This window comes from Acomys russatus, chromosome 6 (genome assembly GCF_903995435.1).
Source record: "Acomys russatus chromosome 6, mAcoRus1.1, whole genome shotgun sequence".
NCBI lineage: Eukaryota > Metazoa > Chordata > Mammalia > Rodentia > Muridae > Acomys > Acomys russatus.
In genome coordinates, this window is record NC_067142.1 from 69342905 (window position 1) to 69355972 (window position 13068).

At 37.8% G+C, this 13068-nt stretch overlaps 1 pseudogene; it reads left to right on the forward strand.

Moving 5' to 3' along the window:
• The first annotated feature begins 664 nt into the window (after nucleotides 1–664).
• On the forward strand, nucleotides 665–1612 carry LOC127191030 (olfactory receptor 6K3-like; annotated as a pseudogene).
• Nucleotides 1613–13068: the final 11456 nt, after the last annotated feature.

Below are 13068 nucleotides of genomic sequence, written 5' to 3' on the forward strand. Positions count from 1 at the left end.
ATTTCAAACCATTAAAAACTCTACTTTGGGGTCCAGACTAGACCACCTTGCATACTCAGATGGGCATAAGCTGTGGTATTTCAAAATATGTTGTACCCAGCATAATATTTGATTTTTTCTTTTTACTTTGAAGTTAACAAAGATATTAACGTAGGGAAAGAAATACTTGCCCTGCAGGCTTTAAAATACTCACATGAAAATGAGCTCCTGCTGAACCACAATTGTTAATTTTATTAAGATTCATTTTCTGTCCTTAATATTCCTTCTCAAAAGATGTCTAGTTACTACTAGGAAAGTTAATATCATACCGATTGTCTCTGTAAATCATTTTATGTAAAATAATTTTCCTTAGATTATGCAATGAAAAGCTGTTTTGAAACTATTGCCTTTTAATAAAATTTATCGAACTGCCACTCAATAGTATATATAAACTCATATTTCTAAGAAGGCAGCTGCTTATTAAAAATATCTTACTACTAAATATACTTACAAGTTTTGCAAATTTGACAGGATTACTTAATAATTTTCCAAACAACTATTGGTATAATTTATTTAATTGACATAATATTGAGACTAATTAGATAGTTAACACTTTTTCTATTTGTTCTTTTATGTGAGTTCTGACTTACTTATTCCTTCACCCAGCTGATAATTTGGAGAAAATATGGACAAGAAGAATCAAACAAAGGTGACAGAATTTTATTTTTCTGATTTCCCTCAGCTTGAGAGTGGTGGCCTTTTGTTCTTCACCCTTCTGCTCTGTGTCTACATGTTCATTGTTGTTGGGAACTCCATGATCTTCTTGGCTGTGCAGCTGGATGTGCGGCTGCACAACCCATGTACAGTTTCACCAGCATATTCTCCTTCCTGGAGATTGGCTACACTACAGTAACCATTCCCCAAATGCTCTACAACCTGGTCAGCAAAGAGAAAACCATCTCCTTCATTGGCTGCCTTGTGCAGATGTATTTTTTCCATTCCTTTGGAGTCACAGAAAGCTTAGTCCTCACAATGATGGCCATCGACAGGTATGTTGCCATCTGTAACCCACTCCGCTATGCAACGATTATGACTCCTCAGCTGTGCAAGCAGCTTTCCACAGGCTCTTTCACCCTTGGCTTCCTCATGCTCCTCCCAGAGACTGTGTGGATATCCACTCTGCCCTTCTGTGGCCCCAATCAGATTCACCAACTCTTCTGTGACTTAGAACCTGTGCTTCTCTTAGCGTGTACAGACACGTCTATGATTCTCATTGAAGATATCATCCATGCTATCTGCATCCTGACTTGTGTCTCTGTCATCACCTTTTCCTATTTAAGAATCATCGCTGTGATCCTGAAGATTCCATCTGGTGAGAGCCGCCAGAAGACAATTCTCCACGTGCACCGCTCACATCACTATTTTCTTGTTGTTTTTTGGCAGTGTGGCTCTCATGTACCTGCGCTTCTCTGTCACCTTCCCTCCACTATTGGAGAAGGCCATTGCACTCATGTTTGCTGTCCTGGCTCCATTTTTCAATCCTATAATCTATAGCCTGAGGAACAAGGATATGAAAGATGCCGTTAAGAAAATGTTCTGTTCTCTAAAGGTGTTTACAGTCTCTGGGAATTAATATGGGTTAATCCGTGCCTGTTCAAGGATGTTTTAAAGCAAATAATCCATTTCTGAGATTACCAATTAAATTCTTGGTTGTATTTCTTTCCAGTTTTCTAACATAATAAGCATTGTTTGTTCTGACAGAGGTAGTCATCTGAATCCTTGAACTACTCAGACTATTATTTCAAAATCATGTCACTCAAGGATCATGAACTAAGGAATGACAGCATTTGTAATTGGCACATCTAAGTGCTTCTTTTCTAAACTCTTTCACTTTATGCTTAGAATTAATTGGTTACTTACACAGTCATTTATAGCATGCCAGCAAAATCCACCTAACTAAGATGATTTGACTTGCGAAAGGAGCACAACTTCCTGATGTTTTACCGGAAACAGTTGCCATACTCTCCATAGTTGGTTAGTATAGTTACATGGTACATAGTCACTGGTTTGTAGGTTTTGGTGTTGTCAACTCTTTAGTCTTTTCATTGGTACTTCATGTTGTTTTCAAGTTTCTATAGGGAACATTTTAGAGCTTTTCCTCTGGCCTCCATGAGCACACACACACACACACACACACACACACACACTCACATACACTCACACACACTCACACACGCACACGCACATGCACACACACACACACACACATCTAAAAGTTATTTGATGCTGGCAGTATTAGAGTGTTCAGCACTTTGTCATGCTCCATTAAAATGCCATGCCATCATGGTATCTCACTGTCTTTATTCTCACTGTTTTCTAGCTTTGGTTTGCTCCTCTATTCTCTGCCCTAGAACTTTCACTCACCATTACAAATTTTATAAAATTTGCTCTTTGGTTCAATCTTCTTTGCATGCTTGCTACAATATTATTCCAGGAGTTCTAGGAATAAAGTAAAATATCCAGAAAAGTGATTTTTGCCTTGCTCCTAAGAGGAGAAAAACAGGACTGGAAACAGTTTCTGTTGATGTTAGAACAAGAGAGGCCATCTACGGGTGTGGAAATGCTGTCAGCGCGGAAGAGGCCATCTAGGGGTGTGGAAATGCTGTCAGCACGGAAGAGACCAGCATTTTCACAGTTCTCTTTGGTTTTGTAAACAAGATGTCAAAAGTGACATTTTGCTACAGCAATATAAAGGCCAAATAAGTTTTGGATCCTTATCGTTATAGCCACAGATAAATTGAGCTCGTATCCTTCATCAAAGAAGCTTTTATTTTGCCAGAATGATTGTAAGCACCAGAGGAATGGCACTCCTAAGAAAAGATATTGTGGTCTAGACATGACAGTGAAGGAGCATCCATGAGCTCTCATCAATAAGGTTGTTAAATTATCAAATTATTCAAAAATCATATATCGGTTAAAGCTAAAAATCTTAATATTCTATTTATAAAGTGATCAATTTTATTATTCTATTTAAAGGTGTTTAATAAATATTTTTCTTTAATGTTTTAAATGTGGCATTTAGATCTACCTTTAAGATACATTTAAATCAAATGTACATTATTTACGTGTCTCAACTTATTTATTCAACAAAACATCCAAAGTTCATCAATATCCTTTATAATATGAAAAATAAAATTCCAAATATGAACGTTGCCACATCTTTTCCTATATTTATGTGATTAATGTAGTAAAATACATCTTTTTTGTTGTTTTGTTTTTATATTTTGAGACAGCATTTCTCTGTGTAGCCTTGGCTGTCCTGGTCTTGCTTTGTGGACCAGGCTGGCCTTGAACTCCCTGTGATCCACCTGCCTCTGCCTCCTGAGTGCTGGGATTAAAAGATTATGTTATGATGCCTGGCAATATACATCTTAATGTCATAACTCTATTAATTTCACTAAAAATATGGATTTTCTAACCATAAAATTTATATCAACTTTACTGAACACAATGTTTAAATCAGTTGCTCAATTACAGACAATTAGAATTACGTAGTAGAATTGAAATTCTCATGAATCAAAGTATATAAATAATAAATTAAAATCCTAAGTATACTTGCATTTTTATTCTAAATCATAAAACATAGGTTTTGACTTCTTCAAACATTTTTGGACTTTATTCTAAGGATGTGGAGAGTTTCAAAGATGCAAACACATATCACATTTTTATTTTGTGACTCATCTTCCACTAATGAAGAAAGTATATATATATATACTGAGGCTGCTACAACAAGTAATATGTAAAATACTAAAGATATAACTGACTTTCTTATATCCCTGCCAATTGAGTGTAAAAAATATTAAGCAAATTTAGAACATTATATATTATGTGACTATGTGTTGTGCGGAAAACAGAAAAAGAGATGTACAGATTCAATGAAGAAATAGAACTTCAGATCAATTTCAGTCATGAAATTGATGTAAAATAGTATACTCATAAACAGAATCCCAAAATACATCAAATATGTCTTTCACTATAATCAAGTAGGCTTCCTCTCAGGGATGTAGGATGGTTCAACATACAAAAATCCTTCAATACAATCCACCATATGAATAAGATGAAAGAAAAAAATCAAGTGATCATCGCATTAGATGCCGAAAAAGTCTTTGACAAAATCTGACATCCCTTCATGAGAAAAGTTGTGGAGAGAGGAGGGATACAAGCCCATACATAAGCATAAAAAAGGCTATAAATCCAAGCTAATAGTTAACATAACATTAAATGGAAAGAAAGTCAAAACACTTCCTCTAAAATTTAGAACAAGACAAGACTGCCTACTCTTTCCATATCTATTCAATATAGTACTTGAAGTTATAGCAACTAGGAGAGCAAGGAGATACACAATCAGAAAGGAAGAAGTCAAAGTATTACTATTTGCAGATGATATGATCATATACATAAATTATCCCAAAAATTCCACCACAGACTCCTGATAAACCCTTTCAGCAAAGTGGCTGGATACAAGTTTAATTTAAAAATCAGTAGCCCTCCTGTATACAAATGACAAAAGGCTGAAAAAGAAATTAGGGAAACTATACCATTCACAATAGCCATAAATAATATAAGGTACCTTGGTGCAACCTTAACCAAGCAAGTCAAAGACCTGTATGACAAGAACTTCAAGTCTCTAAAGAAAGAAATTGAAGAAGATATCAGAAGATAGAAAGGTGTCCATGATCACGGATCAGTAGGATTAACATAGCAAAAATGACCATCTTGCCAAAAGCAATCTACACATTCAGTGTAATTCACAACAAAATACTAACATTATTCATTACAGACCTTGAAAGAACAATTCTAAACTTCATATGGACAAACAAAAAACCTAGAATAGCTAAAAACAATCCTATACAATTAAAAAAACAAAAACCTTCTTGAGGTATCTTCATCCCAGACTTCAAGCTATACTACAGAGCAGTAGTAATAAAAAGTGTATGGTTCTGGCATAAAAATAGACCAGTGGATCAATGAAATAAAATTCAGGACCCAGAAATAAACCCACACACCTATGGACATGTGATTTTTTTTTTTTTTTTTTTACAAAAGAGTAAAAAATCATACAATGGAAAAAAGACAGCATTTGCAACAAATGATGCTGGTCTAACTGGATGTCAACATATAGAAAAATGCAAATAGATCCATAGTTATCACCCTGCACAAAACTCAAGTCCAAGTCAATCAAAGACCTCAACATAACAATGGATACACTAAGTCTTTTAGAAGAGAAAGTGGGGAAGAGCCTTGAACTCAATGACACAGGCAATAACTTCCTGAATAGAATACCAATAGCTCCGGCTCTAAGACAAAAAATTAACAAATGGCACTTCTTGAAACTGAAAAGCATATGTTAGGCTAAGGACAATGTCAATAGAATGAAACATCAGTCTACAGATTGAGAAAGATCTTCACCAATCCTACAAGGTCTAAAGGTCTAAAGGTCTAAAGTCCTAAATATATAAAGAACTCAAAACATTAAACACCAACAAAAAAAATAATTCAATTTAAAAATGGAGAGCAGAGATAAACAGAAAATTCTCAAAAGAGGAATCTCAAATGGCCAAGAAGCAAGTAAAAGAAATGCTCAATATCCTTAGTAGTCAGGGAAATGCAAATCAAAAATGATTCTGAGATTCCACCTTATACCCATCAGAATGGCCTAGATCAAAAGCTCAAGTACTGCACATGCTGCCAAGGATGTGGAGAAAGGGGAACACTCTCCATTGCTGGTGGGAGTGCAAACTTGTACAACCACTTTGGAAATCAATCTGGTGCTTTCTCAGAAAATTGGGAATAAGTTCACCTCAAGACCCAGCTATTCCACTCTTGGATATATACCCAAAAGATGCCATACCACACAACAAGTACACTTGCTCAACTATATTAATAGCCAGAATCTGGAAACAACTTAGATGCTCCTCAACCAAAAATGGGTAAAGAAACTGTGGTACATTTACACAATGGAATACTACTCAGCTATTTAAAAAAAGAGAGAGAGAGAGAGAGAGAGAGAGAGAGAGAGAGAGAGAGAGAGAGAGAGAGAGAGAAATCATGAAATGTGCAGGCAAATGGATGGAACTAGAAGAGATCATTCTGAGTGAGATAACCCAGACCCAGAAAGGCACACATGGTACGTACTTACTTATAAGTGGATTCTAGTCATAAAGCATAGGATAAGCACACCACAGTGCACAGACCCAAAGAAGATAAGTAACAAGGAGGATCCAAGGGAGGATGCTTAAACCTCACTCCACTGGAATGAGGCAATGGAACAGACAGAGGCAGTAGTTGAAGAGAAAGAACGAAGTAGGAGAGGAAACACAGAGAGATATGAGAAGGGGAGAGCAGACCTGGAGCAAGGGGTGGGGGAGGACAGGGCGACAAAAGACCTGAAGAGAAACAGAAATCGTGGGCAGAGGTACCTTGGTGACAAGCTAGAGACCTAAGTCATGATAGACTCCCAGGGGGAGGTAAGAGGGACTCTAGCAGAGACTCCTAGTAGCTGTCCCACAGAGTCAGAGAGGACACCTCTAACTAGACAAGTCTCCTAGTAGAGATAGGGGATCATCAACCAGTACACCAAAACTTTGACCCAAAATTCACCCTGCCTACAAGATGTACAGGGATAAATATAGAGCAGATATCTAGCTGAGATTTGAGGGCAGAGCCAACAATGTCCAGGCCAATCCAAGACCTCACCCTACAGGAGAGAAACATTATTAGCGATACTCTGCTAAGCTTGCAGACAGGAGTCAAGCAGAATTATCCTCTGAGAGAGGCTCCACCCAGCAGAATCTCAAAACAGATGTTGAGACTCACAGCTAAACATTGGGTGATGCATAGGGAGCCTTGTGGAAAAGTAGGGGAAGGAGAAAAGGACCTGGAGGTGACAGGAACTTCACAAAAAGATCAACAGAGCTAAACAACCAAGGCCCAGAGGGGTCTGATGAAACTGAAGGGCCAACCAAGGACTTTGCATGGACTGGACCTATGTCTCTTACAAAATGCATCAGATGATCATCTCAGGATTCATGTGTCTCTCCAAGCAAGGGGAGTGGGGACTCTGACAAAACTCTCTTGCTAGCCTTTCAATCACTTCTGCCTGGCAGAACTGCCTTCCCAGGCCACAGGGGAAGAGGACACACTCAGTCTTGATAGGACTTGATAAGCCAGGGTATATGAGAAGGGGCTCCCCTCTTCTGAGAAGTAAGGGATGGGGATGTGGAAGAGTAAGAGAGTGTGGGCCTGGGAGGAGAAGAGGGATGAGGCTATGACAATGATGTAAAGTGAATAAATAAATAATTTTCTAAAAATGGGATATGGAGGTAAACCGAGAATTCTCAATAGAGGAATCTCTAAAGGCTGAGAAGCACTTAAAGACATATTCAATGCTTTTAGTCATAAGGTGAGATGTAAATCAAAATGACTCTTAGATTCCATTTTAGACCTATCAGAATGTCCAAGAGATGTGTCCCGGCCTGCGGGACAAATTGAATCAGGGTTCACCTGAAAGAGGGAGTGGGGACTGAAAGTAAGGTACAGAGAGGCGAGAAATAATGAGTCAAGTCTAGAAATTTCTGATTAAGACTCCCGTTAATGCCAACTAGTAAGAATATAGAGAGAGCAAGGTCAATGGGATCTATTCTAATCCCACTCACCCTAGCCCCCAGGCAAGAATACAATAGCTTGAATCACTCCCTGCAGAACTTCCTAGTTCTCTGGGCAACTCCCTGTAAGAACTTCCTATTTATCTGAGTAGTTCCCTGTAAGAACTTCCTCAATCCTCTGGGTGCTTCCAAGTTAGGACTTCCCTACTTCTTTCAAAGGTAAATAGTCCAAGGATAGTCGAGAACACAAGACCTTGTGAGGCAAGGTCAGCAAGTTGAAGGTCACAGCATGCAGCCTAAGCATGGCAGAATTTAGCAGGGCTCCCCACAGCTAAGATAAAAAAAACTCAAGTGACAGAAGATACTGGAGAGGATGTGGAGAAAGGGGAGCACTCCTCCATTGCTAGTGGGAGTGCAAACTTGTACAACCAGTTTGGAAATCAATCTGGTGCTTTCTCAGAAGTTTGGGAATAGTTCTATCAAGACCCAGCTGTGCAATTCTTGGGCATATACCTGAAAGTTGCTCTACCATACTAAAAGGGACATTTGCTCCATATGTTCATAGCAGCTTTACTCAGAATAGTTAAACACTCAGAACAACCTACATGTCCCTCATCTGAGGAATAGATAAAGAAAATGTGGTACATTTACACAATGAAATACTACTCAGTTATTAAAAAATCATGAAATTTGCAGGCAAAGGGGTGGGACCAGAAAAGAGCATTCTCAGGGAGGTAACCCAGACTCAGAAAGATACACATGGTATGGACTCATTAGTGGCTATAAGCCATGTAGTACAGGTAACCATACTACAATCCATAGACCCAAAGAAGCCACGTAAGAAAGAGAGCCCAGAGAAGGGCACTTGAATCTCACTCAGAAGGGAAGTTAAAATAGATAGCAGAAGCAGATGAAAAGAGGCAACTAGGTAGCAGACAGTATGGGAAGGGAAACAACAGTGGAAATTATATGTGAGGAGAGCAGGGACAGGAGGTAAGCAGGCTGAGAGAGAGAAGGGAAACCAAGAAGAGGCATCTCTGAGACAAGCTGCAGACCTGCAACTGTGTAGGCTCCTGGGAGGAGACTCTAGCTGAGACTCAGCAGTGGGGGACATGGAAACTGAAGTAGCCACCTTCTAGCCAGGTAGGACTTCTAGTAGAGGGAGGGGAACACCAACCAACCTACAATATCTTCATCTGAAATTTTACTCTGCCTACAAGAAGTGCAGGGACAGAGATGGAGCAGAGATTGAGGGACTGTCCAACCAATGACTGGCCCAATCTGAGACACACCCATAGTAGACAGCCAACTCCTGACACTATTAATGACACTCTGTTACCCTTGCAGAAAGGACCCTATCATAATTGTCCTCAGAGAGGCTACATTCAGTAGCAGATCCAACTAGATGCTGAGGTCCACAGATAAACATTAGGCAAAACTCAGGTAGTTTTGTTGAATAGTCGGAGGGAAAAATAGAAGGACCTGGAAGGGGCAAGAACTGTACAAGAAGACCAAGAGAGTCAACTAATCTAGGCCAATAGGGTCTTACAGAGACAGAGGCACCAACCAAATAGTATGCGTCATCTTGAGTTAGGCCCCTTATACATATGTAACCAATGAACAGCTTGGTCTTCCTGTGGGTCCCCTAGGCAATAAAGCCTACTTTTGGATCACTTCCCCTTAGCCTGGACTCAGTAGAAGAGGATGCTCTCAGTCCTGAAGCAATTTGATGTGCTGGGGTGAGTTGAGAAGGTACATCTTCCCTTTTATGAGAGAAGGGGAGGGGAGAAAGAGGAAGAGGGTGGGATGGTGCAACCAGGAGAAAAGGAGGGAGGGAGCTGTGATTGGGATGTAAAGTGAATGAATAAATAAACATAAAAAGACAAGTTTTCAAAGGATGATAATTTCAAAAATAAACAATTTTTATATGGAATTTTACTACAAATCCAGAAGAAAATTGTGGTAACATAAAACAAGTGGGAATAGAGAGGGAGCCGGAAAGGAAAAATGAGAATGGCTATGATTATATTTCATTGTATGCCAGTATTCTCAGGACAAGGAACAAAGCTTTAAAAAACAAGGAGACCTTATTGATTATGATTCCAATGAAGATAAATTTCAATCACAATTTAAAATGCAAATGTGTGTGCCTGAATATTGCATGTCTAGTAATAAGAAAATTTTTATAAAAATTATTTGGATCTCTCATGTGATAATGTCCATATTTCCCCTTCTTTTATATCCATTTTATTTTTCTGGATGCATTTTTATTTTTATTTTTTAAAATACTGGGGATCGAACTCTGGGCCTTAGATGTGCAAGAAAAAAAGCTCTATAATCAAGAAATCTCCCAAATCTTGATAATCATCTTTAAATTGATTTTAATGTTAAGCAATCGATCTTTACCCTGAATATGTAAACAAAATAAAATTTGGTCTCAAACTCTGATTATGTTTGCTCTAAAATATGTTTCCATATTTAACTTCTTAGAAATTTATGGTTTCTAATTTTTTATCTTAAAGTATTTCTGTTTTGTTCTATATAAAAATAAATTAAGTGTACTGAAGGAGATACAGCTTGACAGTGTTGATGCGATGTTCAAATGGTATTATCATTTCTGGAACATTTTATAATAAGACACAAAACAATTGATAGAGGTAGGGGACAAAGAAGAGCTGTCTGATGGGGTGGATTAAATATTGGAGACTCAGGAAGAACTAGGCAGGAAAAATGTGATAAGAAGAGTAGTTTTTCAGATTCCCCTAGTTGGAAAGCAGCTGAATGAATCATATGAAGCAGGTGCCAAGGAGTGCAGAAGGGGCAAAGGAAGAATCACGAGGGAAAAGGAGAGTAACGAACATGGAGCCTCAAGTGTTAGGCTGTGAATTACTGGACTCAATCCAATATATACATGACAGCACTGAATAGATTGAAGCATGAAATTAAGTTCTCAGAATACTGTTCTTGACAATACAGAACAGAAGGAAAAAAAAAAAGCAACATGACAAAGGTAAAATATGATCTGTGAAATGTGGTCTTCTGGGCGTGAAATGCCTATTGCATCCGTAAACTCATGGCAGGCATGTTTAGTTGCCAATATCTAAAGAAGAGTGAGTTGGCCAAAATTCCAGCAGAGATAAAGAGGTGCTTTCAAAACCTGCCCCTTACCATGAAAGTCAACAGTTGGTAGCTATTGGTGTGGCCACTGGGAAGCTTTCGATGCTCCAGTGGATGACTCCATCCCATGAACGTACAGACAGCATCAGCTGGACTTATTTATCCAACATAATAACAAAAGGAGAAACATGAAGTCATTAGGGCATGTGTGGGGGATCAGAGGTGGATATGATATTTGCCATTGTACATGTGTATAAAATTCTCAAAGAAGAGAAATATTGATATAAAAATACATAAAATTAAAAATAGTCACCGGCAAAAGATTTATACCATCTGAAGGGATAAGTTATACAAGTTCATTGTTAGTGACTCAAATCACGGGCATATCAATTACTAGTATATTTTAATCACAAGAATATACATGCTAGGTTTAACAGATAGATAAAATTCTATAGAAAGATAAGGTAAAATAGTTAAATAAGGTTTTTACAAACCTCAGAGACATCCAGAATATGGCATTTATAATGTTTTTAGTATTTTAAAGATTCGTTGAGAATGTGATAGGTTAATTCCTGGCAACGCCCAGCCTACCTAAAAGAAGATACTGAGCATCAAAGAAGCTCTTTATGGAAATGGCTTCAAATGTGGAAAACAAGCCACTGGGCAAAATGTCCTCATTTCTACCACAGATAGAATTCTGCCTAGATATGGGCAAGTTTAGATACAGGCAGAGTTGACAGCCAAACTCTGCCAAGACAGGGTAAGCAAGTCCTCAGTAGTTCTTGCCTCACAAATATGTCTGTCAGATGTATTGGGCCAGAAGGCTGAAGATGATGCTCCAATGTTATAGAGAGTTTTGGTTGACTGTTCAGGCAGCAAACTGTCTCTGTCATCTTCTCATTTGGGAAGCTTCTAACCTACATACCCTATACATTCAGATAATTAATTGTATTCTTTCTCAAGTCTCTGATGGGGTTGAAGACCAGATAGTGTAGTTTTACAATTAAGCTTAGTTATTTAAAGGTTAAAAGGTTTTTGGGTCAAAGATAGATGTTTTAAGTTGATAATGACAAGGTATGATAGATATTGATTTATAATCTGAATTTTAAATGTACGAAGATAGGAAATATGTTTCCTTCAAGGATGCCAAATACAAACAGCTAAAACACTATGAATGTAACATGTATATAATTCCTGATTGTTTCACAATTCTTCTTGCTGTAAGTACTTTATTGTATATACGTGCAATAATATAAATGTATATGTAAAACAATAAACATATTTAATAAAAATTTAAAATAGTATAGCACATGCGATGTGGAAATGGAAAGGATTTTTAATACACATAATTGGACATCTGTAGTTATGAAGCAAATCACTCTGCAATATATGTGACTTAAAATAGAAAATTTCTTATAATTTCATACATCAGCAATTTAGGATAGGATGAAATTTGTGGTTTTTCTAGGCTTTTGTAGCTGTCCCTGTGTCTTGGGTCACTCAGTTGTTTGCTTGCAGCTGGCCAAACTGTACTCCAATGTATAGTCTTTTATTACTGATGGGCTTGTTGAGTTTGTTCATCCAGTGATTAGGTCAACTGGGTTGGATAAGTCTGTAACTTCATCTGGGATTTAGTGAGGTAAAGAGCATGGTGAGGCTTCACATACATGAGCTTGATAACCACATCCCAGAAGGTGGCAAAAAGACTGAGTACCCAGAGTTCTCTTCTGTACTACACAGCCAATATGCTCGTACCTGCACAAATGTGCACTGACACACACGCGCGCGCGCACACACACTCACACACACACACACACACACACACAAATATACAAACACTGGAGAATATTTAAAAATATTTAAAAGAACCATTACTAGCCACTTAGATAACATTCATAAAGCCATGAAACATGTTTGAGCTTTACTATTAAATTTTATTTATCAATATTTAAATAGTGTCAGTCCTGGCAAGTTTGCTTAAGGATGTTTACATATGTATAAAGCATTTTACATATCAGAAACTGTTTTAATAAATAACATGAACTATAGTGGATTGCCGGTGTTACCCTTTTGAAACCCTTTGAGCCTGAAATTCTATGACATATCATGCAATAGCCAGTACATTTTTGCTGAACAGAGTGCATAGTTCATTAAATAGTCTGAAAGTGGAGAAAATTTGTCTTTTGTGACAGGAAACAGTACTTGAGCAGTGATGGATGACAGAGGAATATAAGGCTGGAAAAGCAAGAGATACATTAACATCAGCAGTTTTCAGAACTGTTTTGCGTGGTGTGTCTCATATTCTAAT